This window comes from Canis lupus, chromosome 6, assembly GCF_003254725.2.
Source record: "Canis lupus dingo isolate Sandy chromosome 6, ASM325472v2, whole genome shotgun sequence".
Classification (NCBI taxonomy): domain Eukaryota; kingdom Metazoa; phylum Chordata; class Mammalia; order Carnivora; family Canidae; genus Canis; species Canis lupus.
The window spans coordinates 51142022-51166318 of NC_064248.1; the positions used below are offsets into that span (position 1 = coordinate 51142022).

Sequence of the window (24297 nt, forward strand, 5' to 3'; positions counted from 1 at the left end):
TTCCTGAATAAAAGAGAGTTGAGCCATTAGTTCACTAAAAATTCAAGAGAAAGAAGAAGAAGAAAGAAAGAAAGAAAGAAAGAAAGAAAGAAAGAAAGAAAGAAAGAAGACAAAACAACAATCATTTTCTCTATAGGCTCTTTGCTGCTATTTAAAAGCGGAAAAATTATCTACAGTCGTTGTGCTTTTGTTATCACCATAGCTATAATTTATTGAGATCACAGGGTATTCCATGTGGTAAAGCACTTTATGAACCACATTTCATTTCATCTCTATAACAGACTTGAGGGGTTTACAAAGAAGTAAGCTGAGGCTTATTTCTAAGGACTCATCAACTTATTCAACATATATTTATTGCCTACCTACTATGTGCCAGTACTAAATGAAAAAGCAGGCAGGTTTTACCCTCATGTAGTATGGGCTTTCATTGGGAGACATATATTAATTATTCACACGAAGAAATGCAGAATGGCAATAGTGATTAATGACATCCAAGAGAGGCAAGGTATGCACTACGTGCAATGAAAAAGCCGTAGCAAAACCAGGTTTTGAGGCAAAAGAGTGAGAGCGAATGAAAGGAAGTGTGTGCATGGTGTGGTGGGCTGGGAGATGGATGTGATAGACAGTACAGAACAGGGATAGTGTGTCCTAAGGCCCTGTGGTGGAAGAAAGCATGCAGAACACAGAAGACTCTTGAGAATGGCCATTCTGGCTGGGGTAAAGAGAATGAGAGGAAGACTGAGTAGAGACATGGTCAGAATGTGCAGGGGCCACCTTGTGTCTGTAAGTTCATTAAAGCACTTTTACTTTATTCTAAAAGAAATAAAAAGCCACCGGGTGGTTTACATCTGTGTTGTGACACAGTGATACTCCTCGTGACTCCAATTTGGAGAGTATTATCAGAGTGAAAGTCATAATGAATGCTTTTTATTAAAGAACTTTTGTCAGCATCCAGGTGAGACAAGCTCATGACTATAACAGGAAGACGTGTATAAATTAGAAAACTTATGTGGAGGATAGAAGAGATGACATATGAGGCATGAAGGAAACCAAGGTGTCAAGGATGACACTCAGATGTGAGGATAAGGTAACTAGCCAAGAGTCAAGGACTTGGTGCATCTATTTACAAATGCAAACTCTTTCCATTATAACATAACCATAAACGTTTCTGCTTCAAAATAGAGTTTCACTTAGAGCTAATCCAGCAACCTGCTCAACTAGGCTTACAAGGAAAGATTCTTTCTCTCCTTCTTGTTTGCAATATCTACCTTTTAAAATCAGAACCATTTCCCTTCAAGAATTTTCTAAAACATGGGTTACTGAGACAGAAATCAATACAAAATTGCCCTGAGATACAGTTAAAACCTTGTCAAAATCACGTAATTGTCCTGTATTTGAGATATACTCCTTCCTATGATAATTAAATATTTTTGATAACCAGATATACTTCATGGACTTGAGAGACAGCGCTACTTAATGTGACCACACTTTTCAGTATTTGGTGAGATTTTTCATATTAACCAAAGTTCTAGTAGCTTATTTGTGCCTGTGAAAAGTAAGAAAGAAAGGAAAGGTGTAGTTAGCCAAAGGTTGGTTTGTATTTAGTGGATCCTATTTTTGTATCTTCTTTTCTCACACTGCAGATTCCTAAGACAGATATAACTTTACCAAAATACCTATTGTGCTTTGCAGCTGTGTGATACATGCTTTCCTAGTTATGGATTCACAAATACCATGTCTTAGCTTAGCTAACAAGGCTTTTTTTTTTTTTCTTAAATGAGGCAGAATAGTTAAGTGAAAGCCCCTTAATTTGAGCAAGAGCGCTTCATTCCAATTAAGCTTGAAGAATCAAAGAAAAGAGAGTTGATTTCATTTTTTTCTGAAGTGAAAAAGTAGGCAGCACACTCAAAGATGAAAACGATACAGTAGCATCTGCAAATCACACATTTTTATTTAGAACTTAGGTCAAATGTGAAAAACTCTGTAAGTATGGTATGAAAAAATGAAACTAATACAAAATATAGTAGTGCATTAACAAGTAAATGGGAAAAAAACACCAGTCAATATATGTGTTATTGGCCTTAAAATTACAAGTGTTCAAAAGCCATCAATGGCACCATTTCACAATTGGCAATAATGTGCTATGCACTGCTATGTAATACTGGAAAGTTGCATACAATTATCATCACTTTTATTAATGTTTCTTCTGACTCTGTTGCTAAAGTCACCATTTCTAGAAACAATTTTACTGCTTGAGAAATGTAGGCCTATAGCCAGTTAATCCGTGCTACCACCTGTATTGTTGGCTTAGTCCTATTGAGTTAATTACTACTGTGTCTAATTAGCCAAGGACATTAGTTAGGGTAGGCTAGGACATGCTGGAGAAATATATTTACTCAGAGATCTTAATCCTTTACACAAAGAGCATATACTTCTCACTCATGCTCCATGTACAGGCCTGGTTGGGGATGGGTGGGCAGTGGACTGCTCAGGGACTCAGGCTGACACTCTTGCCAATATCTGGTGATGCTTCCATCACAACAAGTAGCTCCCAGGGCCTGCCACTAAGTACCTCAGACCCATGTCATTTCTACTGCCAGCCAGAACTCATCATCCAACGTCAAGCTAATTTCAAGGGGTGCTGGGAAAAGCAGGGAGCGCATGGAATATTTAGTAAGCAGTACTGTATTTGTTACACTACATTAGCCAGGTATGTACAATATAAGATTGACCAGATGGCAAACTTTGATTGAAATTTTTTTTAAAAGAATTTGAGCATGATTTCACATGAGGAATGTCATGAAGTTTCAGCATTAAAAAGAGACTCTGTCTAGGCTGACGAGGTAACACAATGGCCATGGTTATTACAGAAGATTGGTGTAAAGTACTGAAGTGGTAGAGGATGAAAGAATAACAACAATCTGGGACACCTGCGTGGCTCAGCAGTGGAGTGTCTGCCTTTGGCTCAGGGCATGATCCCTGGGTTCTGGGATCGAGTTCCGCATCAGGCTCTCCACATGGAGCCTGCTTCTTCTCCCTCTTCCTATGTCTCTCTCTGTGTGTCTCTCATGAATAAATAAATAAAATCTTAAAGGAAAAAAATGAATAACAACAATCTAAGATTCCACACCCACAGAAGAAGCTAAGTAAACTAATTAACAAAGATGGTGTTGAAAAAAAGAAAAAGAAAAATTGAAAACTGAATAGAAATAACATCTTAGAGCCTTAGCTTCCTCATGAGAAGATCTGACATCACATGATGAATCACTGGGTAATTCTGAATAAAGGAATGATAGATCCGCAGGGAACTGAAGGCAATTCCAACTATGGCATTTTAAACCAAGTAAAATCCAGATAATATCAAGGGGATACAATAATCTGGGAATTTCTTAAGGATTTGAAAATAGAGAAGAAAGTGTATATTAAAAAGATAAAACATAATTTTGGCAATTTAGTGGATGTATACATAATTCAAAGAGCAGAAATGAACAGCGACAGACCTTAAAGCTGTGTTATCACGGCCTTTGGGGGCTTGAGGGAAAAAAGGAGGTAGAATGTTGAATGTAGAGAACATAGGAGAAAAAAGAGTATGAAGGAAAGTGCATTCGCTTCTTATATTTTTAAATTTGGCAGCATGCATCTATGTATGAACGGTGCAATACATTTTTCTCTATTCTACTTTTCATCACAGTAATAGCGAAATAGCAATAATTTAAATTAATTGTAAAACTATAGCAATTACTTAACATACGTTATATAATTTTACATTCACAGTGTATTATGATCCAACTTATTATGACAAATTCTGGCTTATAAATGACAAGTAACTTACCAAGAGCAAACAGCTCATAAACTGGGTTGAGCCTGGGTTTATTGAAACCAGAGATTGTCAATAAAACCTTTCCTCTAGACCTCTCTATTTTCTATTTTTTCTTTTACTCCCATTTCCTTTTTTTTCCCCCAACTTTTCTCCATCCACATATGCCACACTCTACAGGTCTGAAAGTACTTTCCCCCATAAAACATAAAAAATCAGGGTATATTGTACAAATTAAACTTGAGGGAGAAAACCTAGGGATTAAAAGTGCAAGTTCTAATTTTTTCCAACTCAAATCCTATTGCGAAGCTTATTGGGTTTACGAGGGAAATGAAACAAAGAACGATGGAGAACACAAAGACCTCCATATTCGAATAACAGACATCAGACTGTGACTTCACAATTAACTAAACAACTAGTTGGAAAGCAAAATGGCAGCTTATCAATTAAGTAGAAGTGGCTAGGGCTGCACAATCCCTATACTCATTATCAATTCCGGGAAATAGAAAGTAATAGATCATCTGGGGATTGTAATTGCAGAGAAATTACAAGGTACTTTTCTCTTTTCTTCCTAGTCTTGTCCAGGATTTCATATTTTCAGGCATTTGTCTTGTATTTTAAGTTTTCATCTCATAACTTAAGCTCTATGGAATAATATTTCATTTCATTCTGTTGTTTATTATTGCAAAATATAATATTACCCAGAGTATTTCAACTGCCTGATTAATTTCCGCCTCAAGTCTCCTGGATATTACTTTAAAATTACTAAAAATGACTTACAGACTTCAATGAAATCCTACCTCCCTCTCCCCAAACCAATCCCTGCTTTTCTCTTCCTTCATTTATTGAACCTCAAAGTCAATAATAACCTTGACAAATATTATGGCATATGCAGTGGACACAATCTGATAAAGATGGCAGAAACATTGTTGTCAGTGCACTTCATAATACCTGGAAGTACAGCAAATGTTTGGAAACCCCAAAGAGGAAAAGCGATTTTTACAAGTAGGTTACAATTTTTATTGACCTCCATCCTGAGTCCAATATCTTTGTTCTAAAGAGTGGAACTAGCCCTTATGAAAGAAAATCTCTTCATGTTAGAAATCCCAGCTGCCTTGTTTTCCCCAACTAAGTTATGTGTAAAACATAAAGAGAATTCTTAGATCTGCTGGGATATAGGGTTGCTAGGGTGACTGTTAAAGAAAGTGAGCCTGAGACTATCAGAGATCAATAAGAAAGGGAAGGCACTAGGGGCTAAAGTTAGAAATATTAAATCTTTGGACAAGACCTTTTCTCTAAAGCTTAGAGATCTAATTGGTTTTCTTGGTTTTATCTCTCAGCAATGGTTACCTAACACGTGGACACCTCTTTTCAGATCATACACTTGTTATCTCCTTTTTTTTTTTTTTTTGTATTTCTTCAAGACAGACACGAGATAAGTAAAAATTCATAACCAGAAAAGAGGTGCTGTTTTTGGCAGTCATATTCCAAACCTCTCATTACCTCCTCATTGGGTCCTAAAATTTATCTCCTTTGCTTATTTTTTCTCATTGTTCCTTCAAGAAAAGAAAAAGGTCCCTACGCCTCAAACTAAAACCTCCTTGCACTATATTTAGACACCCCCAAGTACATAGCTAATAATGAACTGAAAGTGAAAATATCCTGCTATTGTAAAACTGTATTTGTCACTCTATGCAAGTGGTTCCACGTGGGAAGGAAGAAAAAGAGAAAAAGGAATGAAGAAAAGGCATTGCCTGCCTCTTAAAATCCCTGACTAGAAGTGACACATATAAATTCCATTGATAAGAACTCATCACTTGGCCATACCTGGATACAAGAGGGGCTGGGACTTATAGTCCCTGGTTGGGCAGCCGCACTGTAGTAACAACTTTATAGCATACAGTCTATAGTGTAGATTCTATAGCATGAACAGGAAACCACAGATTTGGCTATCTACAATATTTTTTAAACTTTAACATAAATAAGTAAATAAACAAATATAATAAATAAACATAAATATAAATAAGTAAATAAATATGTAATTAAATCTATGATGTTATGCTACAGTTTGATTTCTTTTTCTTGGCTGATTAAACCAAAGGTTAGTTATTGTATGCTTATAATGTGACTAGACACTCTTCTAGGTATTGGGGATATAGCAATGAATAAAAGAGACAAAAACTGCATCCTTGGGCAGCTGGGTAGCTCAGCGGTTTAGCGCCGCCTTCAGGGCATGATCCTGGAGACCCGGGATCCAGTCCCATGTCAGGCTCCCTGCATGGAGCCTGCTTCTCCCTCTACCTGTGTCTCTGCCTCTCTCTCTCTCTCTCTCATGAATAAATAAATAAAATCTTTTTTAAAAAAAGAAAAGTAAATGAATGTATGCATTATTTTGGCAAACCTGTAAATGTTAGAATACATACAATTAATCATAGTTACATAATTTCTTGGACTTCATTTTACTTAAGGAATTCAGAGTTCTGACAAATTATGACTTTCAGTGAACTTACTATTGATCCTCTTTTTTTTTTCTTTTTTTTTTTTTTTTACTAACAGGGAGTTTGCCAGTACTAGCTTACCACCACAAAAATTGCAAATTTCCACAAAATGGATGCTCTACTACACTGATTTTCTATGATACCATAATCTGGATGAAGAGAGCAGAAAGAGAACAGATTTGCCAGGCAGAGATGCAAACATAACATCACTATCTATAAAATTTAGAGGATTCCAGTCTTAAAACTCCAATCTTGGAGTGCCTGGTTGGCTCAGTAGGATTAACGTCTGCCTTTGGCTCAGGTTGTGATCCTGGGGTCCTAGGATTGAGTCCCACATCAGGCTCCCCACAGGGAGGCTGCTTCTCCCTCTGCCTATGTCTCTGCATCTCTGTCTGTGTCTCTTATGAATAAATAAAATCTTTTTTAAAAAGCTTCCATCTTAAAGAATTCTATTAACTATTCATTTTATGAAATTCTATTTTCCCTTCCTAAATATTACATATTTTTCTATTTTCCTCTATATTTCCAATCCTCAATATCTTCCTTAATGGAATTTTAAGATAATAATACATGGAAAATGCTATAAGCATTAAATCACAAACAAGGATACTCATGATCACTAAATACAAATTTTAAAAGATACTAGGAAAAGTATGTAAATAATAATATCGTAGCTATTACTACTTACATAATGCTTTCTATGTGTTAGGTACTTTTGGGAAGAGTATTTATTATTATTATTATCATCATCATCATACCTAGTACTTACATAATGTTTTCCATATTTGGCCTCTTTCTTAATGTTTTATATATATTTAATACAATCTTATAATAATTCCACAGGCAGGTTTGATCTGTATTTTGCAGATGAAGAAACTAGGCAAAGGGGTTTAGCAATCTGCCTAAGATTTCACTAACAGTGAGATTTGGACCCAGATAGTCTTGCCCCCAAATACCAGCTTTTATCTACCATGCTATGCTGTCTCGAGACACCATTATTCTCAGGTTTTTCATTATTTCATTTGCTTCCTATTTTTTATTATTATTCTTGACCTAATTCTTTCTACCTGCTAATTAAAACAAAGATTTCCTTGAAAGAGTTCTTGTATTTTTGTCACTGATTGTCATAACAGATGGGTCCCATTGACCATGATTCATTAACTCCATTCACTCATCCAATTTAACAAAAATACCGACTATCCAAAAAAACAAAACACAACACAACCAATTACTGACTATCCAATTTGTGACAGAAATTAAATTAGGTAATAGGCTTCATCAGTCAAAAAAGTGTAAAGGGGTGTTAGGTGTAAATGTGATTGAAATCTAGTTTGACAAGTGATAAACATCTATCTACACTGGATCCTTTGGGATCAAAAAGAGGAGGGACACGAATGAAATTTTCCAATCCTACTTCTAGAGGAGTCAGCCATTTGATGGATGGCGGAAGAGGAAACATAAAATACTGGCAAAGACAATGGAGTCAGCAAAGATAGGGAAGCATAAACAATTACAATGAATTAGAAAAATCCCAGGTAGTTCAGCTTTATTCATATTCATATTCACAATCGAAATTATCAAGTACCACCTAGGTGCCATACACTGTGCTATATATTGAGGATTCAAAGAAGAATAAGACAGAGTCCCTATCCTCAAATTTATAATCAAGTTCTGGGTAGGTAATTCTTTAGAAGGGCATGGTGTCTTTTAGCATAAATTGCTTAAGACCTTTTCAATTGTCCTTGTTTAACTCTAGTTTCTCATGAATAACAAAAGTCAGTATATTACAATGTTTGGGGATGCAGTCCTTGTTTGGAGAATATTCACATTTCCACTTAGAGGTCTTCCCAAGACAAAAAGGAGACAAGGACTTAACTTGAGGGATTCTGTGACCATGACTATGGGGCTTTGATCTCGTCCTAATGGGAAACTTTGAAGGACCTACATCTGGGACTCACATGAGCTAGAAATGCCCCATGCTTTGTGTGTTTTAATGTGCTGCTTCTTTAGCTCTAATGCCCCCTTAAAAAGAATTTAAATTCTGCAAAATGGATATCAGAATCATAAAACAGTAAACTTCATATAGCTATTTACTATAAAACTGAAGCTTAGATGTAAAATGATGAGAGAGAGATAAAGGAGGTAAGTAAGTTACCCTTAACATCTGTGCTGAGTAAAGTTAAAATACTGGAATTTCAGATGCTGAGAATAACGATTGTGTTTGCTAGTCAAGAGCCTGCTTTGGTCCGTTTGAGAAAAGTGTGTCAGTCATTCTTAACGGGCTCTGCAAAACCCTAACCCTGTCTTTGCCAAGACTCTCATATAATAGTTACATGGTAAGCCCCACTGTGCTTCACAGTAAATCAGGGAGTTCTACAGCTAAGTTACACGATAAGCCTTGCTATATTGAACAGTAAATCATGGAATTCCTCAATAAAGTTACACACTAAAACTCCCTAGCTTATTTATTTATTTTTTTCTTTATGGTATTATCTCCCAGTGGTGGATAAAGGTCAGTAATATGGCTTCTGCTCACCTCCTTCCCATTATCCCTTTGGTGTACACATTTCTGAAAAATGCTTCAAGTCCCTCCTATCGCATCTAGAGAAGAGTGAATATTAAACTTGACAGAAACCCAAAAGATTTCAGAACAGGAGTCCACATTGATGGGGTTTGGTGAGGATAGGAATGGGGGGTGCAGAAAAAGTGTGTGAAGGGAGAACTTCACAGAAGAAGCAGAAACTAGGAGGCCTTAATATACGTTTTGCTCATGGGGAATCTGTGAAATATGAGGAAACAGTAACATCAGTAAACATTCTATAATGATAATGTAATGTTTAGAAATTATTACATTACCAAGATGAAGTTGTGTTTCCCTAAAGATATCACAGATATCACTTAATGCACACCTGAAGACACCCAGCACTTTATCCACGTGTGACAGGTACTAATGGAGCCTGGGAAAAGGAGTAACGATAGTCTGTCCACTTCCCCCACTTCCTCCCCAAGATACAGAATGATCATAGAAATAACAAACTACACTACGAGGTAACAGGAAACATACAGACCAGTGTGAATTTGTGGGCCAGTAAGGCCTTTTATCACAAGAGTATCTACACTTTGAGGCAGATTTCATTCTGTTTAGTTATGCATAACTCACATCCACCAATATGATAGCATGAAATAAATACAGTATACTGAGATATGAGTATGGAAAACTAGTGTGCACTCAAACCTTACTAAGTCTCAAATATAATTATCAAATATAAAAATTAGGTATTACATCTAGCTTCTCAGAAAAGATTTGCAAGCAGAGTAATGCATTGCCTGCTCATATTACTAAAACTTCATTACTCTACAAAATAGCCTACAGTACATTTGTAAGTATACTATTATCATAAATAATTAAACCCAAACAATGCTGGTCAAAATAAATAACCAAAGTACATTTTGTACTTTAATAATCTTGTTTTGACTGTGGGTTTTTTGGGAAAAATTTTTTTTTTGGTTTGTTTTGTTTGATTCTTATTTGCTTAAGTGTTAATTCCCTCAAATTGGTAACCCACATTTTTTTCTCAGTTGTCAATTAAATTTAATAAGGACATATTGTGTAGACAAATGATCTTATGTAAAATACTGTTAGTGCAGCAGTACAAGAAAGAAACTTAATAGGAATTTCAATTTTGACAAATTCAATGGTAAGCACATTTTTGCCTCGAATGTATGTGTGTTTTTTTTTTCTATTATTTATAAGCATGCCTCGAAAACAGTCCATTTAAGTGAAGGTCTTAAGGCTTATATGCAAGCTTTATAAAGCTTATGCTGTATTTTTATTCCAGAAGGAAAAAAATTATGTGCTTAATTTCACTGATCCATAAATAGGAAACATAGTAATTAGGAGACATGCAACAAGACAAAGATGCAGCTTTAGTATTACATGTCTTCTGATTTTCTGGATAGATGGAAGGATAGATGGGTGGATAAACAGATGTTCTTAGTCGACAAAAACAAAAATAATCCACAAAAAGAAATAAGTACCATTTGTTGGGCATCTAATAAGTCAAGATCTGACCTATGTGTAATATATATAATTTTTAACCTTCACAACTACACATTAGTCACATTTTGTAGATGGTCAAACAGATTCAGGGAAATTAATTTCTCTAGGCTCACATAGCTCATGACAATCAGAGCCAGGATTTAAATTTGTAAATATCTGGGTACAAAGCCTGTGTCTTTCTCCTATACTACACTTTCTATTAGGCGTGAGAAAGTGGTGCCATGGTCTTCCTCTGAGTAGATCGGATCTCTTAAAGATGGACCAGGGCCTCCCATTAATGGTCAGGCTCCAGAGGCCAGTGGGAAGCCAAGTTCATTCACTCTCCTTTATTTGATGGGCTGGCTGCTATAAATTATGTCAAAAAGGGAAGTTGAGTTGTTATTTGGTGCTCTTATTTAATAGTTTTCCTCTAGCCGGGGTGCTTATGGTACATGGTGAAAACAAACAAAAATAAACAGACAGAAAAGCAAAATAGGGGGAAAAAAGCAACATGTCTTACAAAATTTCCTAATTTGGAGACTTTCTAGCCAGAGAATCTTTTTCTTACATTTCTTCTTTCTTTTTGGTATGTGTTTAGAGCAGTTAGCTTATCTGTACTCAGATGCAGATTGTTTTCTTAACCATGTGGCTTCAGATGAGAATATGGGAGGAAAGGTGAAATATGTAGAAACTGTTTCTTTAGTAATTCAAATTTCTATGTACGGAGTTGTTTACTCATCTACATTCAAAGCAGATTTTTCCTTGCATGCACCACTAGTTCAAAAATAGCCATCATCAGGACACTCCTGGGACTGGCCTAGAATGCAATGGGGTGTTTTTGCAAGGCTCTTAGCCATCTCTGGAATTTGTAAAAGAAGGCTAGTAGATGTCTTTTTTATTTTAAATCTAATTATTTTCCTCATTGCAACCTCATAAGCTTAGTGAAAGTTTCACAGCCTCTGATGATGTCTGGCTACCAGGGAGTCATCACACTGCTTCCAACTCTCAGCAATGAAACAAAAGTCTCTTCTACCTGGAGAGGTAACATGAGGTGAAGAGAGGACTTGATTCTCGTCATCCTTACTTCAGGAATTAGATCCCAGGAGCAGTATTTGGAGGCGTGTGCTTCAAAATGAGCAGTATCTCAAAGAGTAGATTGTTTTATTAAGTTAACTGAAGACTTTTCTCTGACATTCCAAGTTGTATGTCCCTTGTCCCTTGTATTGAAGAATGTGCACCTGCTGCTATCAGAGGAATCTGGGAATGTCACCGCACTTACAGAAAGACCCTTAGCTTCGGTGCAAAAGGCAGAAAGGGAAACCAGTCGGTCCCCGCCCATGTGTCAGGAGAGGGGAGCTGACCTAGAAAAGACCCCCTGGGAATGACAAGAGTAGAGCAGACAAGCACCTTCCTGGCAGTGTGTGTGAATAGTGCAGAATGGCCAGGGATAGCAGGACTTCCCGGTGGAGATGCATTCCCCAGAAGGCTTCCGAAGGACGCTTGCCAGGAAGGACAGAGAGGAGAGACGGCAGGGCCAGATGACAGATCCCACATCTCTGCAAGCCAGTGGCTTCCATCAATTCCACCAGATGTAATTGGCCAAAGGAAGTCAGGTGGGCAAGCCTGATGTCAGTGGGTGGAGAATATAAAGCTCTTTCGAGAGGGATAGCAAATCACTGGAAGCCATAATACAATCCAGTACAATTTATTTATACAGGTTTTATAATGGGATGGATGGGTGCCCCCTTAGGTCCCCTCTCCTGATTCGGTAAGAACCTTTGGTCTCTGAATCCTGATTAGCCTCTTTCCAAGAGGCCCCTCGCTCTGGCTCATCTAACCCTGACCGCTTTAGAACAGCTTTTAGCTTCATAGGTAGAGAGCCTCAGCGCATTGATTTCTTTGTTCTTGCGGCTCGGTGTCCTGTGAGTAGGGGAGCTGCACTGGCTCTTAGCTCAGGCCACCTGGGAAACGTGACTGCCAACTTCTTCCAACAGATTGTCACTCCCAGGAGCCAAGCCCTTTCTTACCCTCTGGTTGCGGACTGCTGCTCGGCCCCAGCAGGCTCCCGGGACACATGCCGTGGTGTCAGCTGGGTTCCAAAAGATATTTTCTCCATCCTGGACTTACTGATTCGTGACTAAAACACCCAGTCATGCCATTTGCACGAACTCCCGGGTTCATTCCTCTCCGACTCTGTGTCCAGATCTACGGTGTTTAGCACACACCCTAACGCAGAGGTTCTGCTGCTGGCCTGTGCATAAGAATCACACTGGAGGCTTTTTTAAAAAGCAGACTCCCCAGATACTCTTATTTAGATGGTTTGGGACTGGGCCCAGGATTCTGCATTTAACAATCTCTGGAGGCATCTGCCACGCTGAGGGAGTTTGTGATGGTTTAAGGTGTAGATGGAGATCCACCACAAGGGCAGGGGCCCAGCGCAGAAGGTGCTTGGTGAGGCCGTGTCCCGACCCCAAACGAGCCGAGCTCAGGGGCTGGCTGTATGGTCAAGAGGCATGTTAGGCAACAGAGTCACTACACTCTCTCCTGATCCTACATGAAGTCTCTACTTCCTTTGCCACTTCCTTTTCTGCTTCCCACACTCCACACAGTCTAGAAATCCACAGGGTCTTTTCTAGGTCAGCTTTTATAAAATCATAATAGATTTTGTCCTTACTGTGAAAGTAATATGACTTACTGTGGAGAATTCAGAAAACGTAGATACGCAAAACTAAGAAATAAAGACCAACCATAACACTACCACCCAAAGTAAGCTATGTGGTATTACCTCTTTTTCTCTGATTATATCGTCATATATTATTAAAAATGAGATCACACTGTATATTGTGGTCTTGTAACTTGCTTTCAGTAGAGTGAACATTTTTCTCTTATATTCTTCTAAAACGTCATTTTTTTTTGTGGCTGTGCTATATTTCATTACATATTCCATTTATTCAACCAATTGTCCATCATGGGACATTGAGTTTCTACCCATTTATTTAACCAATTGCCCATTGTGGGACATTGAGTTTCTACTTGTTTTTAATTATAAACCACATTTCAATAGGCCAAAAAAAAAAAAAAAAAAAAGAAAAGAAAAGAAAAAAGAAATAGTATATTAGCCAGAAAGTTTTAAATGTTAAAATTTCCCTTCCAATCCGAAATCCTTGCACACAACTGCCATATTACTTGACCAGAAAAATTAGCCTTGTTACGCCACTTTCCTGCCTTAGAAATCTCTAATTCCTCCATGCACATGCTTCAATCTGGTACTCAAAGCATTTCATTCTCAGGACAATCTACACACTCAGCTTTATACGCTACCTGTGCTGGCCAAATGCATCCACTTACTATCACATTCATCTATTCACTGTTCCTTGAAACCAGATTGTTCTCATCTCCATGGCTTTGTTTCTGCCATTTTCCTCTCCTAATTCATTCTTCACCCTCCTCTTTGCTTCCTTCAAGTGTGCAGAGACTCCATAAAGCCTTGTGTGAACTCACCTTCCTTATACTGGTTTCCCCCACTTCTGAGCCTCTGTAGTATTTAATGTAGGGCCCCTCATTTAGTCTTTGCCACTTGCTGCCTTTTATTGTTTATCTTTATGTTAATAGTTCTATTCTTTACTAAGATTTTTATAAGCATTTTTCTACTCAAGACAATAACTTTTCTTTTTTGTTGTTAATTCCCCTGATTCCAGCATCTAGAATAGTTTCCTGCATTCAACAGATACTCAATAATGCTCAGAAGAAATTAATTTTAACATTTTTAGTAATTATTAAGCTTGGTTTGACAACTGCCCTTTCATGTAATTTCCAAAACAGCTCTGAGAGGTATGTAATATTATTGCAATTTTACATGAGGAGTGAAGCTCAGAGATGAAAGGACATGCTAGTATTTACAATCCAAAGGACATTGTATCTGTCTTGTTCACCTTCAGATTTCAAATGCCCAACACATTCCCTTGCACATAAATAATTTCTTTGCAATAAGTTTGTGATAATGTTGGAGTTATGTTCACCTCTAAATCTCAGGATCTGTATTTACGGTATCAAAGAGTTTATGGATTTGGTAGATTCTAACATATTTGTCATGCAGAAGTAACTGAAAGCTGGTTTGCTTCTCATGAAATTTGAAAGAAATGTTAACTGTAAACAACAGGGACGTACTAGAAGAATTTTCTGTCCTAACAGAGGATATAAGACAAATATATGTGGTTTCAATATTGAGTTAGGCACTATTTTCCAAAATTCCATCCAAGGAACTTTCCCATGATACCATTAAGTGTCTGTTTCTTCTCTTTCTTTCATTCTTTCCTTCTTGTGTTCGTGGTTGGGGTGTTCTGCAATCAAGTTTGGGAAATGCTGGTTTAAGCAAAGTCTCTTTACTATACCTTTAAATGTGCTAAGATAGATTAGGAGGTCTGTTCCTCCCCAGGGATGGACATAATAAGGATTATTTCTTAACAGAAATTAGCCATAGAACCTTTCTCTCACAACTCCAAGACTAGAAGTCCATTAAACAGGTGTTGGGAAACAGTCTTATGAATAAAATTATATACAAGGTATTTCTTATGGGACCCTGAAGGAAGTACAGGTATGTTGTGATCAATTCTTAAAATTAAGAATATGTCAAAAATAGATTATCTGTATGCTCTTTAGTTAATTGGAGGGATTGGGCAGTATGACCTGGGTTATAGTCCATGATCATGTTTATACTCTCATATCTAAAGGCTTAATATTTTCTGCTTCATTATCAAGTTCTCTTCCATTCATTTGGGAATCCGATTCAAGTGAGACAGCTCAGATGTGTGTTTACTGTGTGCAGTGAATATTGATTGTGCTTTTCTCACCATGGCCCCTCCCCCATTCCTCACGCATCAGCATCCGTTCCTTAATCCTGTGTGATTCTACAGGGTCTACTAAGTACAGCTATGGGCTGAACAAGTGACACAGTCCTGGCAAATCAGAATTTACATTCACCTTGCCAATAATTAGTCTAGTGGAGGGCAGGTGGTCCAAGCCAAGGCAATCAGTGTCCTTCCCAGAGCTCTTTGGATTTGGACCTGGAGAAGAGACCTTTCACCTTATGTTCTAGAAGCTAGAAAATTATGTCTCTGGAGCTAACATTAACCACATACCCCATATGTCAACAAATGAAAAAAAAAAAAAAGATAGCTAACCATAAGAAAAACTAAAGCTGTTCAGAGACAAATAGGGAAGAGAGGAAGGAGAGAACAGGAGGAAGTAAGCATGAGAGAAAGAGTGAGCACATGCGAGAGAGCAAGAGAATGAGGAACATTTTCTGGATTTCTGCTTTTGGTCATGTCTGAAGCTTGTGTTGCCTTGGATTCCCAGTTACATGACTCAATCGTTTTTGTTGTTGTCTTATTTTGTTTTGCTTACTTAGCTTAAGTTAAGCTACTGGTGCTAACAATAAAAACAAAGCTGATCACTACAATATCAGGGCAGTTTTACATAGTGCACCAGGAAAAAATGCATTCTCCTAATTAATTTGGTAGGTGTCTGAATCCTGAGGGTCAGTGTGAATGACAAGACGCCGTTAAGTTTTTAAATTTATAAAATAGTACTATTAAGACAAGACCTTGAGGAAAAAATATAATCCAACCCCCTGATTTTGCCAGTGAAAAAAACCTGAGACACAGAAAGCCAAAGTGACCCGTCTGAAAGTGTAACACAACTGAAGTACCACAACCAGGCCTACACTCAGGTCCATGTTCTTTTCCATTGTAACGTATTTTCCAATTTGGTCCTCATTTTGTTCCTTCCCACAAGAGTGAGTAGGACATGGCATTGTGCTTATGTTTGTAGAAAGAATATTGGACTTAGAGCAGAAAGACTGAGTTTGAATCCCAGGTCTGTCATTTCCTTAGGCAAGTTACTTAACCTCATGGAACCCGAGTTCTCTTACACAGAAAATGAGGTTAATAATATATACCCTGCATACCTCAAATGATGATTTTTGTAAAAGCACTTTTCAAACTCTACAACACTATTCAAGACATATTCTAAAAATTATTCTCTTTCATCATAAATATGCTTTATTTTCCTATTTTGTAAAATGAGGTTTTCATAACTCATTTCAGGGGCAGTTACCCCTTTATCTATATAGGGTAATGACCTTATATTTTGCAGTAACTATTTCATCTTACTCTCACACTGAGAAGTACAACCAACCTAGTAGCCATAGGGTATGCTTAATTCTAGATGTGCCATTTCAAGGTGGTAGTATAAACACATGCTACAATTGATAGGACCTATCCAATTTTTCTGATCCATATTCCCGAGGGCAGGGTCAATTGATAGAATTTTGTTTTCCCAACAACCCTAGCACACTGATTAAGGCTTGATTTTTCTAAATAAAAAATCATTTTTATTGAATTATTTTCTACTATAAAAATCAGCGTGATAATATTCCATTTAAGATTATCAGGGGAAGGATGAGGTGCAAAACCCTCAACCTAAATCGCCCCAAAAAAGTTTCATTCATACATCTCAAATTATATAACCATAGGCAAACTTCAGGATATGTGTAACGTGGAGAGTAGGCAAATTTCATTACTGTTTCTGAAAGTGATTGCCTTTCCTGCCTTCCCAATAACATCAGAATTGACTCTGTGGGGATCCCTGGGTGGCGCAGCGGTTTAGCGCCTGCCTTTGGCCCAGGGCGCGATCCTGGAGACCCGGGATCGAATCCCACATCAGGCTCCCGGTGCATGGAGCCTGCTTCTCCCTCTGCCTGTGTCTCTGTCTCTCTCTCTCTCTCTCTCTGTGACTATCATAAATAAATAAAAATTAAAAAAAAAAAAGAATTGACTCTGTGACTTCCTTTGACCAAAAAAAATTAAGCTTAAGTGATATATGGCAATTTTAAGCAGAAGCTTTAAGAACCATTAAACCTCTCAGTGATTCTGCCCTCTGTCTTTTTCCCAAAATCATGACACTTATAATATCTCAGATTGAAGATGGTCCTTAAGCCCGAGTCCCAGAGTGAAGAGCCAACTTTCAATGAAGATGTAACATGACTAAGAAATATACCTTCATTAATGTGAGCCTTTACATTTTGAGGTTTTTTGTTACTGAAGTATAACTTAGCCTAAGCTCACAGACACCGTGTGTGACGATATGTTAAATAGACTGAGAGCCACCACACATCAGAAATATTTCCCTCGCAGCCCAGATAGAATAACTATAGTATAAGAAAGAAATCCAAACAAGAGGAAAGTAAAGAAACATATTCTAAGGAAAGTACATGTTTGTCAGTAACTTCTTGTTGGTCCTTTTCATACTTCAGTTTATTTTCAAATAGATAAAATTCAAAGACTCTTAATGATGATCCTAAATATTTTACAACTTCCAGTCATGGAATAAAGGTATCCAAGCCCTGCTAAATTGAACACTCTAATACCCATCCGAAGACATTCTTTAAAGTGAAAAAGAAGTCATAATCACTCAGTGGCACTATTGACTTTTATTGTATTTTACCAAAAAGAGTAACTGAAATTGCCCTTGTGAATTCCCCCACCATAAATTCCTTCACTAGGCTGCTTTCCTCTCTCTTGCAAGTACATTTGTACACTGTCATTTAGCCACCAAGAACTTCCTCCAAAGTTTTACTCACCAAACAGCATGCATATTTTAATGGATGGTAGATTTAAAACCCAACTTGAATAGTTATCAATTTCACATAGAAACCCTGGCAATGCATATTTGATCACACTATTATCTGTTCTTTGTCTCTCATTAAAAAGCAAAGGATGAACATGCTTTCCCTGCCCCCAGAAGAAAATTGATTTAAGACATAAAGTACAAAGTTTGCCTCAAATGCCCTTTAAATTGTGTATCTCCAAGAAAATCCTCAAATAGAAATAACGAGAAATATGTGAAACAATTTCCAGTATAACCTAACTTGCTGCTTAATCTCTTTGTCCAGTGTCATAATATCAGCTCACCACAAATTTATGCCTGGTTTATACAGTTTAGGCATATTCCATCCTAATTTGTTTATAGATTAAATCAAGAAAAAAACATGGAATCATTACCGATAAAGAAGCACCAACCCTCTGAGCTCCTTTGTTGTATTTATATCTTAAGAAATTGTGTCTTTAGTTGCGAATTAAAAATGAGTTGTCAGGTTCCTTTAATAATTAATGTTGAAATGAACAACTGTTTCAAGTACAACACATTCTATTTAATGTTAAACAGCGTTATATTTACTGTAATTCCACCTTTCATCCTAATGTCAACTTCTAAATCTTTAATGCTTTAATCACACTTCTTTTTCTGATATCCCTTGTGAGTTCCTCAAACCAATGCCCACTCCTTCGTGATAAGGTGGGCATTTTATGCTGCAAGGGTTAGTCAGCAGCAATTGTTAATTATTAAGGAAAACAAAATGCAGCTGCTGGAAAATTGTGTTTGTTCCCAGCAGGGCATGTTACCTTTAATCTCTACTGACACCAAGGCAAGCAAAGTCATAAAAGGGAGATAATGCATTTCAAGAACATGGCCCCACAGAAAATTAAAGAATTTCCTATAAAATTAATGAGCCTAATTACCAGATAATGTCTGCAGATGCCTTTCAGTAAGTTATCCGCCTTTGTGATAGAGAGCTGGAAAGAAGGGAAGCCATGGGGGTGAGGCCCCAAGGACTGGCTCACGGTTGGGTGGGGTCAGGAGAAACAAAAAGAAAGTCACTCTTTGTACCACAAGGGTTCTATTTCTCCTGAACTGATGAGAGGATGAAGGCCAAGTATGTGGTAAGCATGTGCAGTCCGCGAGGTAACGCACTAGGCGATCCGACTACTGCTCTGTCACTGACCATATGGGGGCCTAGAGCCATTACATCACATACAGGAGCCTTAACTACCTCACCTTTAACATGGGTTATTCTGAGGATCAGCCTGAGATATTTTACATAAAGCACTTAGTACAATGCTTGCAACCAAACTATCATGCACTCAGTCTTATTTGTTTAACTGTCACTTTAATTCTGAGACTGAGCTACTATTCTCTCCACTATCATTACCTCTCAATTCAAACTAGTAGGTAAAGAACACAAAATGTGAACTTGGGTCTGTCAGGCTACAAACCCTAAAATTGTGTCTTAGATATGTAAATTGAACCATTCCCCCCCCAAAACAGATGAATAATTGAAGAAAGATTTACTCCCCTCTTCAATAGGTAAATTTTGTTTCTAACTTAGTGTTTATAGAAATTCAAGTGGGAAAGATGGCTATATGGCAATTTCAAGAAGGAAGAGCCTCAATGAACAGACCCTCAAAGCAGCTTGAATTTCCATAAGCTTACATGTCTGCTTTGCACTGCCCAAAACCTGCAGCCTCATTCAGGAGTCAAAAGCCACAATTATCATGCAAAAATGAATCCAGAGTAGTAAAACTACAAAGCCTAAAAATGCTTTGTACAAAAATACTCGAAAAGGTTTTTAGACGTAAGTGTCCTTCGTAGTGCTTCTGGGGAGGAGGGAATCATTGGGTCAGACTCTTTAGGACCCAGGAAGTGGTAAGAATCCTCAGAAGAGTCCTAAAATAAAATATTCCTAAACTATTTTGGTTCATAAACCACTCTGAAAATGTATTGAATCCTATGGATATTCTACTGAGAAAAAAAATGTACCTATGTACTCAGGGTAAGAATCTGATACAGATTTTGCTTTTGACCCAGTGAATTTTAAGAGTTTAAAGTCTAAGTTAGATTCTTTGAGACCTGGCTTATAGTTAAGCCAGAGCTTATAGTCTTTTTATACTATCTTCATCTCATGAGACTTCCCAGGGGATTGGGGTTGACCCTGATGTGCTCAGTGGTCCACAGCTAGCTGCTAAGTGATCACTGGGTGGCTGGGGATGCCAAGAGCACAGTATCTGCTCAGAAGTGAATTGGCATTGCCTGCCCTGGGACATCTGGCCCAGCTTAATGGAGAGGACCCCTCAGAAGCTGTATCTCTTCAGCCCTCCAGATATGCTGGTCAGATGAATTACTACTAATAGTAGTTCTTACATGAAAGATGTCTTAATATGAATTTTTTATTCTAATGAGATTAAGGAGATATGTAGGCCTTTTTATAAATTATAAGGTACTATATGCAAGCCATAACTAAAATTCCTCAATCTTTTTATTTTAAGAGAAAGATGGAGAAAAGCAAGGAAATTAACATTTTCAATTATTTCATGTAATACTTATAGCAACCCTCAATAATAATTCTGTTTTACATTTAAGGAAATATGTATCATAAATGTTTAAAAATTCCTCCATGATATCCTAAAAGCGTTTACCTCACTTCTCCATGATGCAAAGATTAAATAAATTGTTGAGGTATGAAACTTGGGCAGAATATTCCTTAATGAAGATATTCCTTACCGACTTTAGATTGATGTTGTGCCAATAAGGGAAAGACTGCATTCAGTAGCTGCACTTTCTCAGTTGTAGAAGAATATTCCATAATGGTCAGAACCTGTGTAACACAATAGGACAACCAATCTTAGTTGTTAAAATCATAATCGTCAGATTCAAACACACCTGGGTTCAAATCCCATTTCCATTTACTAAGTGTGTGACCTTGGAAAATTTACTTAATGTCTCAGAGCCCTATTAGCTTCATTAATAAGAGGGAAACATATTTCTCATTAGGCTGTCATGTAGATTAAGTGAGAGATGCAGGCTAAGTGCTCAGCATAGGTCTGATACATAGTAAGCCATCTGTGCATGTTATCATTTGTTCTGCCATTTATCATGTATTTATTAAATACCCCTTGTGAAGCCCTTTACTGTTAGTGGAAAACTGACATTCCAGGAGGGTTGAAGTAACCCATTATGATAGCCTACTCTGTCTGTCTTTAGTTTTATCTCCTTTTTCTTGAGCTTTATCCCTTGGCTCTACTTCCACCCATATTGCGCCTTTCCTCCTTCCATTTCTCCAAACAGAGCAGTCATTCCCTGTTTTCTTAAGGGGAACAGAGATAAATAAGGCCAAGAACCTGCCCTGCTGACCTCAATATTTAGTGAGACAGAGGAGAATACGCCAGTGATTACCTTCTATGGGGTGCTATTGGGGCCCAGAGGAGGAGAGAGATCATGCCCTTAGCTGGCATGGGTGAGGAACTACAGGCAGTCTGACAAGAGAAGCAAAGTATCATGTCCAGATGTGGTTGCAGGTGAAGCCAGTGAGGTAGCCACAGGGCGAACCATGAAGGCATAATAAACCTCAAGCAACTGGATTTCACTCTAAAGGAGGTGAAGAATTAACAATGTGGAGAGGGAATGTGAGGGAGAGGGAAGTGTAGACTGGTGACTTTCAAAGGTGAGGCTGGATTCACAGAGATGGGGAGCTGCAGGCTCTGAGCTACAGATGCACACCGAAGAACAGAGTTAGGGAAAGAGAATGACTTCGGTTTGGAACACGGATGAAGAGGTTTGTAAGGATATTCAGAAGCTCTTGCTTCCTTTTCTCTATCTAAAACAGGAGTCTGAGGTAGGGAGTGCATTAGTTTCCCAGGCCTACCGGAACAAAGTATAACAAACTGGGGGCTTAAAAATAATAGAAATTTGTTCTCTCACAGTTTTTGAGACTAGAAGTATGAAATCAATGTGTGGGCAGGCCATGCTCCTCTCTGAAGGCTCTAGGGGAGAAATGTTCCTTGCCTTTTCCTAGCTTCTGGTTGTTGTTAGAAGTCCTCAGTGGTCTTAGCCTTGTAGATGCATCACTCCAATCTCTGCCTCCATCTTCAGATGGCTTCTCCCCTCCTATGTCTCTGTGTCCAAATTTCCCTTGTCTTAAAAGGTTACCAGTCATTGGGTAAGGATCCACCTTAATCCAGTATGACTTCATTTAACTTGGTTATATCTACAAAGACCCTATTTCCAAATAAGGTCACATTCATAGGTTCAAATCCACACAAATTTCAGGGGGACACTATTTCATGCAGTAAAACCCTTGCATCCCATTTATGAGGGTTTCATCAGTGGCTGATGAGCACTGAAGACCCAAGGACACCATGCACATCACCTATGCAAGACTAACAGTTGGTAGTAGAGGTCACCAGTAGATACACCAGAATGAGGAAGAGCCTGCCTAGTAGCTTAGGAAAATTTCGGCCTGTCCTATCCATCCTCCTGCCTAAACTGAGTAGACCTTAGGGACAGAGATGTCCCAGAGGTCTTACATAAACCCTTGGAGTAAGAGAGGGAAAGTAAGAGGGCTGACTAAAGCCATCCTCCTCACTTAGATGGTAGAGGAAAGTGCTTTGACTGAAATATGGGATTAAGGTTAGAAATAGATTAAATTTAATAACTGACAGTGACTGAAAAGTTGTGGAATCTTCTCAGATGCCACAAAGGGGCAAAAATTGAGACTTAACATAGTAAAGTGGAAGTTAATTACTGGAAAATAAAGTTCACATGTACACCCTAAGATACTGACAGAAGGCTCCTCTGATTACAGGCATTTGGGAAATATCTAATTAGGCTAAGATGTCACCGTGAAATCATGGTCAAAGACCTTCACTGAACTCATGGGAATAGAAGACACCTGTACAAGGCGATCTAGTGTACCATGTCTGCAAAGCAGGACCTAAACGTAGCCACAGAGAAAATTTCACTCAGAATGAAAATAAGAAAAGTTGTAGTGTTCGGGAAGCCAAAGCAAGCCCCAGAGGACTTGTATTACACTGACCTCCTTTTCTATGTGTGCCTTTTTCTTGTCCTTTTACCATCTGCAAAGGAATTTAAGTTTTACACAATAACATTCACTTTTCCTCCTCAAAGTGTTCTCTTTCTCCAATCTAGTCATGATAGTTCCAGGCAGACACCATTCGTCCTTTTTAAAATACTCAGTGTCATTTTTCAAATAGCTCCCTTATCGCTACCCTTCCTGCCCCCGCCAGTCAACCACATTCTCTGAAGACACTGTATGCAGAACAGGGTACTGAGCCAAACAGGCAAACTGAAAGTGAAAAAGAATACTGGAGTTGATCAAAATGAGGAAACTTTGCTTAGCCATGGTTTCAATCCCCTCTGGTCATCTGAGTAGGTATTTCAAGCATATTGTTTGAACTGGGGTTCACCATGAGCTACATTTTTAAAAGTCTGCTTTTCCAGTATAATCATGCCCAGCTAGAGTTACTTATTTCATTCCAGCTCAGTAGGAATCCACAGGCTGCATAAAAATACATTAAGGAATATTTATAAGATGGCAAACAGGACCAAATGTATGGGAAAGAATAATATTGTGCATTGCTCATTACAAACATGATTATTTTGTGTATGTAACGGATGTGTTGTTAAGGCACAGTGGGTTGTTTGAAGTTTACAAGTTTGTTATGGATTGATTTATTCATGAAATGCTTTGTTTCTATGACAACTTTATTGGTTTGCCTGTGGTCTAAATACATATAGGCATGGCAGGAATTCCACGGTACAAAACAAATTACACACTCCTCCCTGAATCACTTGCTGCCTTTAGGGAGTGTAGCAAAAGGATTTCCAACCAGGGCAGACATCACCATACACAAGGCCAGCATTAGAGAGATCACATAATAAAGGGGAAAAAGGCTTTTTAAAAAGAACAACTTAAAAGTCTCCAACGGCCTCCAACTCTGTAATATAAGGAAAGATGGAAATGAGCAACGAAATGCCCAACATAAGAGAAATACAATCTACCCACAATGCATGAGGTTTCTATTTAAGAAAAACCACTGATCAAAGACCCATATTTCCTGCTATAAATAATACCCCTTGAAGGATACCATTAATATTCACAACAGTTGTGTAACTACAAAAGAAACTGAGAATTGTTGTTTAGAGAAAATAATAATGGGTTTTTGGAAGATAAAAGGAAAAGGTAGAAGAGAAGAAAGGGAGACAAAAAGAAAGATATTTACTGTGGACCAAGGATAATCAAGGAAGGAATG

General features: G+C 37.9%; 1 long non-coding RNA gene across 3 annotated transcripts in view; it reads right to left on the bottom strand.

The window, feature by feature from the left end:
• The window catches only part of LOC112640795 (uncharacterized), a 60724-nt gene that overhangs the window by 21243 nt on the left and 15184 nt on the right, over positions 1–24297 (bottom strand). For all 3 annotated transcript variants that reach the window (XR_007411427.1, XR_003124236.3, XR_007411428.1), the window contains one exon: positions 20750–20843. This is a non-coding gene — a long non-coding RNA (uncharacterized LOC112640795). The remainder of the gene's footprint in view (positions 1–20749; positions 20844–24297) is intronic.